At 46.8% G+C, this 18,274-nt stretch overlaps 1 protein-coding gene across 2 annotated transcripts in view; it reads left to right on the top strand.

Annotated features, from left to right (window-relative positions):
* Positions 1 to 13,530: 13,530 nt before the first annotated feature.
* The window catches only part of APAF1 (apoptotic peptidase activating factor 1), an 86,241-nt gene continuing 81,497 nt past the window's right edge, over positions 13,531 to 18,274 (top strand). For both annotated transcript variants that reach the window (XM_066591394.1, XM_066591393.1), the window contains exon 1: positions 13,531 to 13,572. The gene's annotated coding sequence lies outside the window, so the exon portion shown is untranslated. The remainder of the gene's footprint in view (positions 13,573 to 18,274) is intronic.

The raw sequence follows: 18,274 nt of genomic DNA, 5'->3' as shown, positions 1-18,274 counted from the left end.
AGATTGGCTATTGATTGCACCGGGAATATTCCTGGTCGGCCGACTACTCTTTGGTGCGGCAGTGGCAATTCATTATATACAAGGCCGACCGCTGTCAAGAGGCCACTGGCCAACTGGGTTTGTATGAACCGCATCGCCAGCCTCTTGACTGTTGTGACAAAAACAAATTCAAACTACCTAGTTATCCTAAAGCACAATTGCCGGGGGAGATGATAATATGCTCACTGACGATGCTAACGCGTCTGATTATGTAAAATGGCCTTTTCTGTGGGAGGTAATGTGTAAGATGGCATTCAGTTCCACCTTTATAGATTAGGTGTACCTACAGTATGTTAATCCTAAAGCTAGTGTGTGTGGATGGGGGTTATACATCCACCTTCTCGTTATATAGAGCAGTAGTTTCCAAACTTTTTTAGCCATGGAGCCCTTTGTGAAGAAAATGTTTCTCGTGGAGCCCCAAGAAAGCGGGGTAGAGAGGTGTGGTCAGGGGAGGGGTTAGGGGTGTGGCTTATCACAACATATGATTTTTACCTCTGTTGTTATAAAAAGTACAGGGTCTTTGAAAAAAAAAGGAAGGAGCGCTGGGTGGGCTATTGTTATACATTATATTTTAAATTAACATGCTGCGGATTTAAATCCCATACCACATGTCAATATCCACATGGGTTTTGTGCAGATTTTTTTCCACAGTATGGGGATGAGATTTTCAGAATTACACACAATTATAATCTGCCATTGGCCCCAACTCTACTCACCACTGTAGCAGTGTCGGAACAGCCTGTACTCAGGGAAATGGGCGTTCAGGACCTGCGGTCGGCATAGCAACACGGATCATATGAGGCATCTCTAGTCATGTGATCTGCATTGCTATGCTGACTGCAGGTCCTGGACATTCATTTCCTCAGTGCAGGCTGTTCCACCACCCCTACAGGGGACCTAGACTCTTCGTCAGAGCCCACTTTGGGAAACTCTGATATCGGGGAAAGTCAAGTTGTCCTCTCTTCCCACATTTGTTTGCAATGGCGAAAGAGCCCTTCACAAGTAAAATATGATAACACCCGGATATGGCGGGATTTAGAGGTGGTCCTGTAGAAGAAACTATTGCATTATATGTGGATGATATGTTACTATTCCTGGGTGATGCTGAGACATCGTTAGAGACAACTGTCTCCACAATTAATGAATACAGCTGTTTCTCCGACCTTAGTATCAACTAAAATAAAGCTGACTAAACGGGGTTCATTTTGAACAAGCCCCACTAGTCTGTACATCAGTATTTACATTTCTGGGAGTGGATATATCATGATCTCTTTCTAGCTAAACTAAAAGCTGGTTTACATGGGCCGATGATCGCTCAAAGATCAAAGGACAGTTTGAGTGACAGCTTTGAGTGATCATTTTGCATAAAAATTAATTGGTATTTAAGTAGCTACTCCACTACTTAAATACCAATTAGGTATGCAAATGAAGCCTTCCCTGAACACAGTTAATAGCCTAAGGCTATTATCTGTGCTCAGATCCTTTGTTCTCCATGGGGAAATAATGCTATCAGCACTCCCCGTGGAGAATTTCTGATAAGAGAGAAGGACGATTTTTAGGTTGACTTGAATTTAACATCAGCCCCGGAGAACTACTGATAAAAGTAGGTTAGACTGAATTTAACGAGCAGCTAACAGTGCCCGAAAAGCGGACGGTGGGCGCACATTTACACGCATCAATTATCACAAAAACGATCGCCGATTTGCGATTTTTTTTTTCTTAGCGATCATTGGCTGGTGTAAATGGGCCTTAAACCTGGACCCACTACTGTCTAGATTTGAGCAGAGGCTGTATGTGTGGTGCAGACTCCCACTCTTGGTAATAGGTAGAGCTAACCTAATTAACATGATTTGGCTGCTGCAATTTCTCTATTTATTGCACAACTCTCGCAATGTATTGTTCAACGTTTCTTTTATAAAGTTAACAGCCTATTCAAAGAACTCATATGGCGCAAGAAATGCAAGTCGTTTTACAGAGGAGGGGGGTTAACTCTCTCCAATCCAAGGGCACACTTCCTAGCCTCTCAGATGCAGTATTTTAGGTAATGGGTCCTCAGAAGAAACCCGGGATGCTATCAGCTTTTAAAGGGTTACTTTAATGGGAATACTTGTTTCAGGCCTAAAGGTCCATTTACACACAGATATCTTTCGAAAGATTGAAAGATCAGCGATCGTTTTGAATAAAATTACTAATAGGCACTAATTGCTATTAGTACTTATTAGCTTCATTTGCATGCCAATGAGCTTCTGGGAGCTGTTACAGAACTCAGCAGGAGGTCTGAGCTCTGTAATAGCTGTATTGTTCAGCTGCAGGCTCCCTTTGGAGAATTCAGCACCATGGACACAGACACAGCATGCGGTCCTGCTTATCAGCTGTTCTGCTGAACAACAGTTTTCAAGCAGAGCTGAAAACTGTCATTTGGCAGAAAACGCAAAGATGGGCACATTGAGAAAGAAAGAGTATTGCTCAAAAGACGGCTTTTGAGCAAATTTTGAACGATAATCGTTGTGTCTAAATGGGGCTTTAGAGATGTCTAGATTTAATTGTAATGCCGAACACTTCTTCACACTTTCTCTCATGCACTGGTGGAAATCTTGGGACATAGTGGGGATTAAGGAGTGTACACAAATTACTTCTTGTTGGGATACCCTTGCTCCCACAACTAAATAAAATAACAGATTTTGGAATTTAAAGGGACAGAGGTATCGGCCCCATCTCCCACATATTGTCATGAACTGAACTAAGACTGTTTGACCAATTACAGACTGATTACGATCTACCGCAAACAGTTCTACAATACTTGCAATTATGTCATACCTAACAGACAGAATTTATCTTTATAAGAATTAAAATCCCTAATTTTGCTTTGGCTGTTATTGGCGTATCTTTCTGTACAGCAAGGAAAATGTCAACGTTATACGTCCTCCTACAGGGACATTTAAATTCGCAAAACCCTGTTATGACTAAGAGTAAATAGGAGGCAGATATCGGCCCTATCGAGGACTTGCAGTGGGACAAAATGTTGCAGATGACTCCCAAATTATCTTTGAGCGAGTCGCATAGATTATCATAATTATATTTACTGCATAGAGTATATCCTGCTCCTGTCTTTTTATATGATATAGGGCTTAGGGACACTCCTCTTTGTATGTGTTGTAAAACCCGTCACAGAGGGGGAAATATAAAAACAATCACAGAAAATGGCCATATACTTACTGACTAAGGAGGGCAGATTGCTGCATCCTCTCATCATGCAGGTAGCAGAATAACACATTTTCTGTGATTGTTTTTATATTTCCCCTTCTTTGACGTATTTATAGTAGTATAGGGACCCACTACATGCAAGGAACCTTGACGAGGTTAGTGAGCTGATGTATCTTGGCCAAAATCCAACTAATGCCTTGCATTTATTATCTGTCATTCACATGCAGTGTGGCTTTAAAACTCCAGGGGGAGACTAGAGTGGCAGTACCAATGTGGTTCACTGTTTGAAGTGCAGGGCAACCCGCCGAACTATTATGGCGTCATTAATAGGTTGCTGGTCTGCATGGTGCACTACATGTATCAGAATGGTGTTACGGTATACTACCCTTGATACGCCAGCCCGGGAGCCATAGATCTCACCCACAACCCCTGTCCCTGCCTGCTTGCCTCCCCTCCTGACTAAGCCCAGGCGGGCAACTGGGCAGCTGTCCCTACTCTCACTAGGGGCCGAAAAGGGACGCTGGCGTTCCTGGATGGAAAGGGTAGAATACCGACAGAAAAGGCAGATGTAAGTAACCAACACGAACAATACTATGCAGAACTGAGGCAGATGGAAAAACCTGGCGGATGATAGAAAAGTATAGCAGACAAGATGACAGAGGCAGGAGACCAACAGAGGCAGGCTAGCTAGCACACTGAGGGAAACCAATAACTGGCAGTGATTGCAAGTCTCTGCCTGACCTTTAAACAAAAGCCTCCGCCCAGGGGCAGAGAGAGGGAGACAGCCAACCCCCAACAGAACATAATAAAAAGGGAGCTCGTGCACGGCAGCTGCACTCACAGGTGCATGTGCGCATGGTGCCACGCGCCACCAGCACCATGCCGCCCACACCGGCCGAGCACCCGCGCCCCTGGCAGCCGGACAACAAGCCGGGGGTACGCGCCCCGACTGCGGGACCCCGCACACCGCCGCCCACGGAGGACCAGCAACCGCCACATGGTAACAAATGGTCTGCCACTCTGTATGGAAGTATACACCAAGCAGCCACCCCCCTCTATATTAAGAGGCTGTGTGAGTGGCTGTCTCATCGGTGTCCCTCACAGGTGTAATTAGCTCCCTCATTTTGGTAGTTTGCTACCTGCATGGTGAGAGGATGCAGCACTCGGCCCTCCTTAGTCAGTAAGTAATGGCCATTTTCTGTGATTGTTTTCATGCTTTTATATTTCCTCTTCTGTGACGTATTTATAGTAGTATAGGGACCCACTTCATGCAAGGAACCTTGATGAGGTTAGTGGGCTCATGTATCTTGGCCAAAATCCAACTAACGCCTTGCATTTATTGTCAATCATTCACATGCAGCGTGGCTTTAAAACTCCAGGGGGAGCCCAGGGTGGCAGTACCAATGTGGTTCACTGATGGAAGTGCAGGGCAACCCGTCGAGCTATTATGGCGTCATTAATAGGTTGCTGGTCTGCATAGTGAACTACATGTATCAGAAGGTCTGCCACTTTGTATTCACTCTGTGCGGGAGTATACACCAAGCAGCCACCGCCCTCTATATCAAGAGGCAGTGTGTGTCTGTCTCATTGGTGGCCCTCACAGGTGTAATTAGCTCCCTCATTTTGGCAGTCTGCTACCTGCAGGATGAGAGGATGCAGCAATCTGCCCTCCTTAGTCAGTAAGTATATGGCTGTTTTCTGTGATTGTTTTTGTGTTGTAAAACCCGAACCGTGTGACTAGTACATAGGATGACAAAGGCTCACACTTGACAAAGGCTCACTGAGCCGAAACGTCGTCTGTTTGTGTTGGGAGAAATAAAAGGAACTTTTTATTTGCACCACTACTGTTGCCTTCATCTCTATTCTTTGGACTGTTTGTACTTTGGGCTGCTTTGGATACAGACCACATTGGGCGCTGCAGGATTCCTGTCCAGCCCTGGTTGGGCATAAGAAGTGCTGCTGACAACTCAACTGTATATAAGATGTGGCGCGGCCCAAAGTTAAATCGGTACAGGTTCACTCTTTTATCAACATTATATAAAAATACAAAGTTAATCTAGACTTGACTCCATTAGTGTGTATTCTTGGTTATGTAAGTGACTTATCAGTGGAGGAGCCAGAACACATAGCAATAGCAAGACTTGCATATCGCATGGAAGTTTATAGCTCGACATTGGCTGGATGAGAATTCAAATATAAGGTCAATAAACATTTACTCTGGAAAAAAGGGATATGCCGTTAACGTAAGGTTGGCCATAAATATGACAAGTTGTGGATGAAATGGCTGAGCACACCTGGTCTGGAACCTCTAAACCTACTTAGTAATATTATGTTGGGTTGGTTTCTGCAGTTACAGTGGGGGAAAAAAGTATTTAGTCAGATACCAATTGTACAAGTTCTCCCACTTAAAAAGCTGAGAGAGGCCTGTTATTGACATCATAGGTAGACCTCAACTATGAGAGACAACATAAGAAAACACATCCAGAAAATCACATTGCCTGATTTGTAACGAATTTATTTGCAAATGATGGTGGAAAATAAGTATTTGGTCACCTACAAACAAGCAAGATTTCTTCTTTAAGAGGCTCCTCTGTCCTCCACTCATTACCTGTAGCAATGACCTGTTGGAACTTGTTATCAGTATAAAAGACACCTGTCCACAGCCTCAAGCAGTCACACTCCAAACTCCGCTATGGTGAAGACCAAAGAGCTGTCGAAAGACACCAGAAACAAAATTGTAGTCCTGCACCAGACTGGGAAGACTGAATCTGCAATAGGCAAGCAGCTTTGTGTGAAGAAATCAACTGTGGGAGCAGTAATAAGAAAATGGAAGAGATACAAGACCACTGATAATCTCCCTCAATCTGGGGCTCCACGCAAGATATCACCCCGTGGGGTCAAAATGATCACAAGAACTGTGAGCAAAAATCCCTGAACCACACGGGGGAACTTAGTGAAAGACCTGCAGAGAGCTGGGGCCAACATAACAAAGGCTACCATCAGTAACACACTACGCCGCCAGGGACTCAGATCCTGCAGTGCTAGACGTGTCCCCCTGCTTAAGCCAGTACATGTCCGGGGCCGACTGAAGTTTGCTAGAGAGCATTTGGATTATCCAGAAGAGTATTGGGAGAATGTCATATGATCAGATGAAACCAAAGTAGAACTGTTTGGCAGAAACACAACTAGTCGTGTTTGGAGGAGAAAGAATGCTGAGTTGCATCCAAAGAACACCATACCTACTGTGAAGCATGGGGGTGGCAACATGATGCTTTGGGGCTGTTTCACTGCAAAGGGACCGGGACGACTGATCCATATGCATGAAAGAATGAATGGGGCCATGTATCGTGAGATTTTGAGTGCAAACCTCCTTCCATCAGCAAGGGCACTGAAGATGAAACGTGGCTGGGTCTTTCAGTATGACAAAGATCCCAAGCTCACCGCCAGGACAACGAAGGAGTGGCTTCGTAAGAAGCATTTCAAGGTCCTGGAGTGGCCTAGCCAGTCTCCAGATCTCAACTCTATAGAAAACCTTTGGAGGGAGTTGAAAGTCCGTGTTGCCCAGCGACAGCCCCAAAACATCACTGCTCTTGAGGAGATCTGCATGGAGGAATGAGCCACAATACCAGCAACAGTGTGTGCCAACCTTGTGAGGAATTACAGAAAGCGTTTCACCTCTGTCATTGCCAATAAAGGATGTATAACAAAGTATTGAGATGAACTTTTGTTATTGACCAAATACTTATTTGGTAAAAATCAGACAATGTGATTTTCTGGCTGTGTTTTCTCATGTTGTCTCTCATAGTTGAGGTCTACCTATGATGTCAATTACAGGCCACTCTCATCTTTTTAAGTGGGAGAACTTGTACAATTGGTATCTGACTAAAACCTTTTTTGCCCCACTGTATATAGGAGTTGGTAAGGGTGGAGGTAGTCACAATAGACACGGGGTATATATATTTATACTTCAGTGGTGAATAGGATCGTATCATCTGTATTAGCATTACTGGGTTTAATCAGCTAGACTTTGCTCAGTATATGTCACTTCTGATCTTTATTCATTCTGTTCAGTGGTCTATGACTGTAAAACTGGAACGGATGTTAATTGTGATTAATGCGGAGTGGTAGGTATATTTCTACTATGCCTTTTTATTAAAATTTAAGCACTGTCCTCTCAATACGGCATTGAAGTGAAAAATATATTTAAGGAATGACAATTTTGCTTCCTTTTTTTTTCTTCCAACAGACATGGACTTTTTATCTTCTTGGATTGGATTTGGATAGAACTATCTAGCGGAAAAGTGAAAGGGAACTAGGGGTGGGGAGGGTTACAGAGTTTGTGTTTTTGTATAAAAATCATCTAATAAAAAAAAAAGTGACAATGCAAAGGTATCATGGTAACAAACTCTGCAGGGATCGTCATGGTGGTCTGGGTCAGACAGATAGAAAAGGAGAAATGAACTACTACAATCAGACAAGATGCCACATGTGAGTTACTGACACCATGAGTATACCTGAAGAGTGCTTTTGTAGGACTGATATACGTCCGCTCTATCGGTAATATTATTGGTTTCATTGGTCTTTGCGGTAGTTATATGTGGTTATGATATGGTGATAATATTGGACCCTTCAACAGTGGCATCATTTTTTCATGAGCAAGCATTTTTTTTTTTTAAATCAGGTAAGTTTTTATTGGCATTTGATTCATACAGCAAAACAAGAATTAGGTGTTAAATTCACCATCAACATTTTACAATGTAGCATAATACAGCTTTATTCCTGAGGGGGGGGGGGGGAAGAGGGCGAGTTGCGGGGAAACAGCAGGGGAGGAGGAGGGGAAAATAGGAAGTAAACTTAAACTTAAACTTAACTCTAAGGTACTTTAGGTCTCTATCACTGTGAGTAAACTTGCTGCTCTTGTGAAATCTCTGTTCTCGCCGACTCAGCGGAGATATAGGACTTGTAGGAGGGGATGAGACGATTTTCAACACCTCCAACCCTTTGGTATGTTTGCTATGTAGAGTGTCTTCGGAGGGGGGGGGGGGGGGAGGGAGGGTAACGAACTAATCATAGCCCACAGGCATTTTCATTGCTTGCGTCCATAGAAACCAGTTTTTGCGAAACTGGGGTAGAGTGTCCCTCTGAAAGGCTATCATTCTCTCATTTACACAGTTTAGTGACACCGTTTCTTGCATTTCTTCGATAGATGGGATATGTTTGGACCTCCAGTTTCTCGCTATAAGGCCTCGCGATGAATGTAGTATGTGAGAAATTATTACTCTGTGGTTTCTATGTATGTTACCCATGCCTACTAAAAGCAAGGCCAGTTCAGGTTCTAGTTTGTTTGGAATGTGTAGGAGGTTGGAGATGAAGTGTGATACTCCAACCCAGTATTGGCGTATACGGGGGCAGGACCAGAATATGTGGAGTAGTGACCCGTTTCCTCCACATCCTCTCCAGCAAAGTGGTGATATGTCCTTTCTCATCTGTGCCAGTCTTAGTGGAGTGCAGTACCATCTGGTTATAAGCTTTTGGTATTGTTCCCAGTGAGAGGCACAGGCGGAAGATTTGTGGGCCCATTTGAGGGCGTCGCACCATTCATTTTGAGAGAATTTCTTGTTTAGGTCTTTTTCCCAGTTGAGGAAATTAACTGTTTTCTTGAAAAATTGGGTGCCTGAGAGACAAGTGTAGATAGTTTGGGTTAGTTTTTTATGTGTTGGTATTTTAGCGTTGAGCAGGTCGTTGAGAGGGTCTGGGAGGGTAATGGAGGTAATTTTATGAGCTTTTAGATAGTTGCAGATACGGAGGTATGTGTACCGTTCTGAGGGAGGAACTGCAAATTTTTCCTGTAACTGTCGAAAGTCAAGTAGGTTATTACCCTGGAAGAGGTCAGAGATAGTCATGGAAGCTTTATGTGGCCAATTGTGTAAGGAGAGATCAGGGACCAAGTGGCGTAGAGTGCAAAGTGGGAGAGAAATTTTTGTTGAGCCTAATTCTGAGTCTCTAAGGGTGCGGGCAGACGAGCGCATAAACGGCGCGTTTTTGCGACCAAACGTATATACGTGACCATCTGAGGCAATGGTTTCAAATGTATTCGTTCACATGGGCGATTTTACGGCGCGTAAAAACGGCAATTCGAAAAAAACGGAACATATGCGACCGAAATATGCGCCAACGCATATTCGATCGCCGAAAAGACCGTTTGCAAAGTAGGAACAAACGAAAATACGCTTTCTAGCTCTGGTCGTGATCGGTGAAAAACGATCGCTCGGGCGATTATACGTTGCGCTCGTGCGAACGTAAATACGCCTACGCTCGTCTGCCCGCACCCTAACATCGCTTATTGAATGCCATGCGTGTAAGGAGGCTTTCACTGGTGGCAGGAGCTGAGGGTCGCTTTATGAGCAAGCTTTTTTCATGACACGAAAATAAACGACAGACGGAGGCAAGCCTGGATTAGATCATCTGAAATTTTTTATTATACTTATTAACACTCCATGGGAGGGCACTATACTTTAAACGTTGCTCATTAACAATTCATTGACAACAGGCCTTATAGCCACAAGGATAACAGTCTTTTGACAACTATCTATAACCGTGTCACAGAGCACTATGGTAGCAGTGGTTACACAGACCTAGACGCTAGGAAGGAATTCCCTTATACCTACGATGGACATCTGCCCTCCCCAACTTTACTTAAGGCTGCATTCCCATGAACGTATATCGGCTCGGTTTTCACGTCGAGCCGATATACGTCGTCCTCATCTGCAGGGGGGGGAGGATGGAGGAGCCAGGAGCAGGAACTGAGCTCCCGCCCCCCTCTCTGCCTCCTCTCCGCCCCTCTGCACTATTTGCAATGGGGAGAGGCGGGACGGGGGCGGAGCTAATTCTCGGAACGTAGCCCCACCCCCTTTCATTGCAAATAGTGCAGAGGGGTGGAGAGGAGGCAGAGAGGGGACGGGAGCTCAGTTCCTGCTCCTGGCTCTTCCATTCCCCCCCCCCCCATGCAGATGAAGACGACGTATATCGGCTCAGCGTGAAAACCGAGCCGATATACGTTCGTGTAAATGCAGCCTAAGGCCCATTTACACAGGCCGATGATCGCTCCAACGACAGTTTGAGTGACAGCTTTGAGTGATCATTTTGCATACAGTATTAAGTAGCTACTCAGCTACTTAAGAGCAATTAAGTGTGCAAATGAAGCCTTAGCTGAAAGCAGCTAATAGCCCGAGGGCTCCTATCTGCGCTCAGATCCTTTGTTCTCCACGAGGAAACAATGCTATCAGCACTCCCCGTGAAGAATTTCTGATAAGAGTGAAGGACAATTTTTAGGTTGACTTGAATTTGACGATCAGCAAATAGTGCCTGAAAAGTGTACGATGGGCGCACATTTAGGCTCACCGATTATCGCTAAAACAATCGCCGATTAGCTATTTTTTAGCTATCATCAGCTGGTGTAAATGGGCCTTTAAGCTGGGTCCAAGTGCGCATGAACAGTGTATGCTGCAGGGAAGCTTCACCCCTTCTTTGCGGTGGACAAACTTGCTGTAAGGCCTCATGTCCACGGGCTTAAAATCCGCAGCGTTTTTCCCGCACGCGGATCCGCGCGCCCATGGGGATGCATTGGACACCCGCAGGTAGTTAAATACCTGCGGATGTCATTTTTCCCGTCAGGCGCAGATCCGCGTGCGGGAAAAAATATGGACATGCTCCATTTTCGTGCGGGTCTCCCGCAGGCTTCTATTGAAGCCTATGGAAGCCGTCCGGATCCGCGGGAGACCCGCACCAGAATTAAACTCACCTGCTCCGGACGATGTGGTTCTTCCCTTCTTCGCGGCCGTATCGTCTTTCTTCGGCCCGGCGGATGTGCCTGGCGTATGCGCGAGGCAGGCTGCCGACGTGCCGAGCACATCCGCAAGGGCGAAGAAAGAAGATCTGGCCGCGAAGGAAGGAAGATTCGCATCGTCTGGAGCAGATGAGTTTATTCAGATTTTTAGGCCTCATGTCCGTGGGGCAGGAGGGACCCGCTGCGGGTACTACATGAAGAATCCGCGGCGGGCCTGATTTTCCCAGTGGACATGAGGCCTAAGAGTCTCCTCCTCCCGTCCAAGGCCACAGGAAAACTATAACCCACCACCCAAGCAGACTGCTAAAGATTGCTCACCACCGAACCATTGCTGGTCCTCACTGTCTCTCTTGCGGATCACTAGTTGATACACAATAGGCCCCAGTCTTTGGCTTGGTTACCTGCGACTCTACTGTCGCATACTGGTCAAGCGAGAGGGAGATTTCTTCTCTTTCTGCCCCGGGTGTCTTCACAGGGCCGTACTCATACAGTGGTGGCCGTCTTCTAGTCAACGCAGCAGGGGATACTATCCAGGCCTGGTCTCCAGGGCCTCCCATGAACAACTGGGCCACTTCTCTGCTACAGCGCTCACCCTCAGGACAGGAAGGCAACTGCATGTTTTGCGGGACACACTGCACTCATCTAAGGTAGCATTGTTTGGCGCTTATATGAGGCACTAAAGCACTAAGCATAGGTGCTAGCCTAGTCACACCAGGGGATTGGAATCGTCTCCTACATGGTGCTCTGGGCAGGTGATGTGTTGGGCAGTATTCAGGAGGCTGACAAAGTTGTACCCAACATCTTCAGGTGTAACTTGCATCGTACAGCACATGGACACCATAATTATTAGCGTCATTACATACAAGGCCAATCATGAGTTGTTATGATGTTGTGGGTGGCCTCTAATTGGTGTGTCATGTTCAACTATACAGATAGTCCCCGACTTGCGAACATTCGACTTACGGATTTCGCAAGATATGAATTATCTGTCCTGCACAGTATGATGTAATGCTATGGCATTACATCATGCTGTGCAGGGACCGGACAAGCTTCTATCAAGCCTGATAGAAGCCTGTCCGGTCACATCGCGGTTGCTGGGCAGCCGGGGGTCTTCTGAAAGGCCCTAGGGCTGTCTATGCAGAGCGCCTATCAAGCCGTGCGCTTGATGGGCACTCTGCATAGGCAGCCCTGGGGCCTTTCAGGAGGTCCCCGACCGCCTAGCAACCACACAGCGTCCCGCGATCTCATCGTGGGACGCTGTACGGGCCCCCTGAACGTCGGGTGCAGGCTGTTTCTTACAGCGGCCACCTGGCGGCAGCAGTTCCGACAAGCCGCGCCGCTCGTCAGAACTGTTAACACTTTAAATACCGCTGTCAGAGTGGTATTTAAAGTGTTAACACTTCCGACAAGCGGCGCGGCTCGTCGGAACTGCTGCCGCTGGGTGCCCGCTGTAAGAACAGCCTGCACCCGACGTTGTATGGAGCGGGATCCACCCGCGATCCCGCTCCATACTGCCATTTGTTCGACTTTGTGCGAACAAAATGGACTTGTGAACAGGTTCCTGGAAAGGAACCTGTTCGCAAGTCGGAGACCACCTGTAACTGTATTGTATTTCCTTTGAATAAATCAGAAGAGTATTGGGGGCTGACGGATAACATCAGTCAGTCCAAACACATATATTCATGCATGAAGCTTCTCATTATAACCAATCTGGAGCAGATCAGTGAAATCGTCTGGAATATGATTTATCTCCATAACATCCGGGAACATTCTGCAAACGGCTGGACGATCACTTTTTACACGCAACGACTGACAAATGTTTTCTATGGATAAAATGAATGATAAGTGAATGAATGATGGCTCGGTAGTTGGACGTGTTACACCGAATAATTAGAGGTTCATTCCTGCATGATTATTCCATAATTGTTCTGTGTATACTGGCCCCTAACTGTGTCATCAGGGGGTGGCTGCTATCCCCACACGTGGAGGACTACAGTCACCCACACGTTAGTGTTAAGGACGAGGAGTACAGCGCGCCCCCCAGTGGTGAGGTGACATCTCCCAGCAGCACACGACACTCCCTACATAAGAAGCTGCAGACTTGCCCTGTCATGTCCTCCTGCAGAGATGCCCCGACCGTCACCACGGGGTCCGACAAGGCACTTCTTTGCAGTCCCCCCACACCACATAGGCCGGGTAGCCCACCGCATACTGCCCGCCTCTTGCTACTCCCGCCGCTTTCAGTTCCTCCTATGCGGCCGCCGGTAGAAGGAAGAAGCGTGACTACAGGAAGTGACCTGCTGCTGCTGACAGTTAACTCTTTCCTCTCCTGTAGCTAAGCCTCTCGGTCCACTCTCTGCTGTGTATTCGGTGATGAAAAGGTTAAGATAAAACTGGTGACGTCACGACCGCAGAGCACGCCGGGAGTTGTAGTCCGCGGCCCTTGGTTGCAGCAGAATGTGAATGGGAAGCGGTGGCTACAGGTGAGGTTACGCCGTATGCGGGCAGTATGCTGGGCGCTGGGACTACAAGGCTGTCCTGTCAGGTTGCTGAGCGGCGGGCACTGACAGGCATGTCTCTGGTGTGGCTGGCAGTTTCCGGGTTGTCCCACCCTGCGGGCTCAGCTGTTGCCTGTACAACCCAGGATGGGGGATCATTACTCGGGCTCGTTCACACGGGCGGCTGGCCACTGCGTAAAACGCAGAACATGCAGGCAATGAAAGTCAATGGACTTCTGTTCTTCCCCGCACCCCGGTGTAGGATATGCAGGAGATGTAAACCGCAGCGCGCTCTATTTCCCCATGTATCGTACGGATCCCTGGAAGGACTGTCTGACTTATGTTATATGCAGGCATCACTATTGGGCAGTGTTTCACTATGCAGCGCCGCTCTGAACAGAACAGGGAATCTGAAAAAAAAATAAAATAAAAAATCCCCCTGCGCCTGCCCGTGTCCCCCTGCGCCTGCCCGTGTCGTCAGGATTCGTGCGCAGTGGTAATCGCAGAGCATAATACAACGCTTTGGGAGACTCGCATACGCTGGTGTGAATGAGCCCCTGCTATGGCCGGAGGGTCAGTGTAACTGGCGATGGGCGTTCCTGTGTAAGAGCATAGCAGCTTTTAGCGCTGGGACCAGCTGTCGGCATCTAGAGGCCGCGGGTGAAGGAAGCGCTGACAGCCGGAGACTTGAGAGGTGAGGTAGTTGATTTCGAGTCAAAATCCCAGGAAAGGTGCAGATTGTGACTCTGTTTTTTCGATGCAGAATTTGCAGTATTTCCGCCCCGTGTAAACATACCCACGGGCGACTGAGAGTTGTGCTGAGATTCTCCCATAGAATAAAGTGATCATGTCATTATTGTTGTAGTTTGTGCGCCGTAGAAGCAAGTCAAGGAAGATGGCGGAATTTCATTTTTTCCCCCATTTCTCTCTACTTAGAATTTTTTAAAAAGTTTTTCAGTACATTAAATGGCAGCATTGAAAAATACAACTTGTCCTGCAAAAAAACAAGCCCTCATACAGCTGCATGGATGAATAAAGGAGTTAGGATTTTTAAAAAAAGGGGGGGGGGGGGACAACAACAAAAAACTTGGTAACTAAGGGGTTAAAGGGATTCTGTTATCATGCTGGCATGATAACAGGCAGCAGGGGCCTGGGACAGGATGCCTGTTGCCCCCGTCGACGTGTTATTCAGAAACGTTGCGAATGTTTAGAATAAATACAGTTTTTGAGGTTTGACTCACGGGGATGAGCGAGGCCGGAGAGGAGCTGCCGGTCTTCATGCAGCGGGCAGGGAGAGGCCGGTACAGCCTGTCCCCATGACTCCGAGATTAGTTCCGAGTCGTATTTGTAAAACACACGGGGGTAGCAGGCATCCCGTCCGTTCATACTGCTCGTGGTTTGGGCAGCATGTACCTGATGACCCAATCCCTTTAACAAAGTGCTGCTCAGTGCCTGCACCCACCACTACGGAGCACACTTCTGCATCACATGGTTTTGGTCAGGTGATGCGGATGCGCTCAGTAGCGGTTGCGGGCACTGAGTGGCGGTTTAAGTATTAGTATATGTTGTCGAGGATAATCGCTGTAGCTGAAAGGCTGAAATCAGCTGCGGATCCGCGGCATTTCCGAACGCACCCTAAATCTCACTCCTCAGCATTGATTTCTGGGAATAGCAGCCGTTCTATACTGTAATCTATAGAGGTCTAAGATCCATGTATATAACCCGCATACGTGGGCTGATACTGAATGATATTCACCCATCCTACTTTAAAGGGAGATTTCACGCCTTGATGAGCAAACAGAAAAATAAACTTTATAACTTAGAATTCTGCCCTTGTGTTACTTCCTCGTGTGCCGACCTGTTATCTGTAGTCAGGTCATGTAATAGCAATAAACGTTATATATAGCGCCAATATAATCTGCAGCTACAAGTCAGAGGAAACGCACAAAATAAGACATTACATACAGAATTAAAGGGGTTTTGGCATTAAAAAACCTGCATCTTCTCTTGGCTGCTGCAGTCCCCGGGTCACGTCACCTCTAGTCGGCCGGATCCTCTTCTTTCCGTTTTGGAGCGTCCATTCTCGGCATTCTCCTTCCGCCAGACTTTGCATGCACGCTGTTTTGCCGCAAATGTTTATATAGTATTGTCACAAAACAGTGCAACACAGGAGTTGGCATTCCCTGCTAGGCAGTGAACGCTACGTCACTAGTGACATAACGTACACTGACCTACCGGAAGGAGAAGAATCAGGCGGCTGGAGGTGAGGCGAACCGACACCCCCCCCCCCTACCTGGCCTCCCCAACCCCCTAAACTGCAAGAACCAGGAGAAGATGCGTTAAGAAGACTGATGGAGGAGGAATAGGTAAGTATTGATTTATTTTTTTTTAATGACAGAGCCCCTTTAAATCAAGTTGAATAATAGGAGTGCGGTCCCTACTTGTAATCTATGAGGCAATAGGGGTAACATAAGAGGTAGTAATGCTTGTTCTGTACAATGGTCCAGCCCTTTTTATATAGATTAGGGTAGTATGCATAAGCTGTATCAGCCGGGCACCAGGCAGCACTAGTGTATGTACAGGTATAAAGTGTTTTAGGGTCTATGGGGTTTGGGGCATACTGCTGCATGAGGGTCGAATTCTGAGTGGGAATGTAAAGGATTGGTAAATAAAGAAGAGTTGGATTAAGAAATGTGGTAGGTTTCCGTAAAAAGAGATGCTTTAGGACATACCTGAAACTGTGGACTTTGAGGACTAACTGATTGTCCAGGGTAGCACAGTCCAGAGAACTGGTGCAGCTCGGGAGAACTCTCGGAGATGGGGTTGGAGGTGGGCTTGGATTAAGGAGGAACTAAGGATGGCTTAACACAGAGCAGCTATCATTAGAATAGCCGCTGGAAATAGCTGCTACAGCGAGTTGTTAGCGAACGAACTTCATGGTTGTTGAAGCGCAAACCCCCCAGCAAAAGTATTGGTTAGTCGGTGAAAGACAAGCGACTGCCTGTTTACACCAGATGATAATTATTCAACCAGCAGCTATTAGGAGAGCTGAAACAAAGCGACTAGTGAACCAATTCTCCTGTCTCCAAGTTTACATGGAATTACTATCCCTTTCATTTGCTCTTTCGATTGACTATTTGGATGATAGTTGTTCTGTGTCAAGCCACCCTTAGGGCTCACACAGGGGTATGTGGCCGCATATTATGTGCATATTTTTTATGCAGGTAATACGCAGTACATAAGAAATACATATGTAACGTGCGTAGTTTCTGCGTATGTTAAATCCCCTATAGCCTATACACCCCAAAATAGGACATGCCGCGTTTTTTTTAAACGCAGATGTGAGTTGCCTAATATATATATCAATGGACTTATAGCACTATGTATAACACACGTGAGAAATATGCATGTTCTAAGAAGGCCACATAAGCCCATAAGAGTGAGGCTTTAGTCTAAAGTCAATAGCAGAACAGAGAGCAGAGGTAGGGTGGTAGACCGAGATTAGGGAGAAGATATAAGGTGGTGCAGCACTGAGGAGAGCTTTATGGATGAGGGGGATGAACAATTGTTTGGAGAGCTTTATGGATGAGAGGGATGAGCAATTGTTTGGAGAGCTTTATGGATGAGAGTGCACAGGGTGGAGACATCAGTGTATCACTTGATAGGGAATAACTTGTAATCTCGATACAACCCTTTAAAAGGAGATGGGAGACGGTGCGCAATAAATGTTAACCAGATTTGCAGGGTTTCTTCGTAGGACAGGTAAGAAATTAAATTTAACGGAGATAGAAGGTGGACCAAGGTTAGGAGACATGAAGAATGGAGAGGGTGAGCAGATGGGTGAGGGATTCGTGAGGGTGACTTTTATGGTTTACATCCGAGTCAGATAGTTTGTGGTGGTTAGTGAATCGTGTATGAGAGCTGTACATGGGCAGGGAGAGGAGAGACGGGCTGATGTGGATGGAGTGCATTGAAGGCGTAAATCTGTGTTAAGGCCTCTCACAGGCGCTTCTTACCACGATTCATGCAGCATTTTGAACACTGCATTAAATCTCGGTATAACGCTTCCATTGAAATTAATGGGGCTTCACAGACATGCGTACGATTGCTTTGCCTGCCCTACAGTTGTCCATTTAACGCACCTCCTCACCCATCACAATGATGGGGTGCGCTAAAAAGTAGAATCATGGCAAAGTGCCATACTTTGCCGCGTCCATGTGCGAGAGCGGCCTAAGGGTCCTTGTTAGAGATGAGCGAACGTGCTCGGCCACGCCCCTTTTCCACCCGAATACCGCGATTTTCGAGTACTTCCGTACTCGGGCGAAAAAATTCGGGGGTCGCCGTGGCGGGGGGGGGGGGGGGGAGAGAGAGAGAGGGCTCCCCCCTGTTCCCTGCTGCTACCCCCCGCGCCGCCACGCCTCTCCCCGGCCCCCGGCGCACCCGAGTACTTTTCACCCGAGTAGTGAAGTACTCGAAAATCGCGGTGCTCGATTGCGAAATCGCCCTTACCGAGTACGTTCGCTCATCTCTAGTCCTTGTACACAGGTCGATTGTTAGGTACTAAAGCACAGTTCAGTCAGCCAAGCAATAATCGCTCCAGTGGAAATAGCTCCGGGCGCCATTCACAGTAAACAGGTAGTAATTAGTAGATGGACTACCTGTTCACACAGACTGATAATCGTTTGCA

The sequence above is a fragment of the Eleutherodactylus coqui genome, chromosome 2 (genome assembly GCF_035609145.1).
Source record: "Eleutherodactylus coqui strain aEleCoq1 chromosome 2, aEleCoq1.hap1, whole genome shotgun sequence".
NCBI classification, from domain to species: Eukaryota; Metazoa; Chordata; class Amphibia; order Anura; family Eleutherodactylidae; genus Eleutherodactylus; species Eleutherodactylus coqui.
This window is presented reverse-complemented; position numbering and strand designations above follow the sequence as displayed.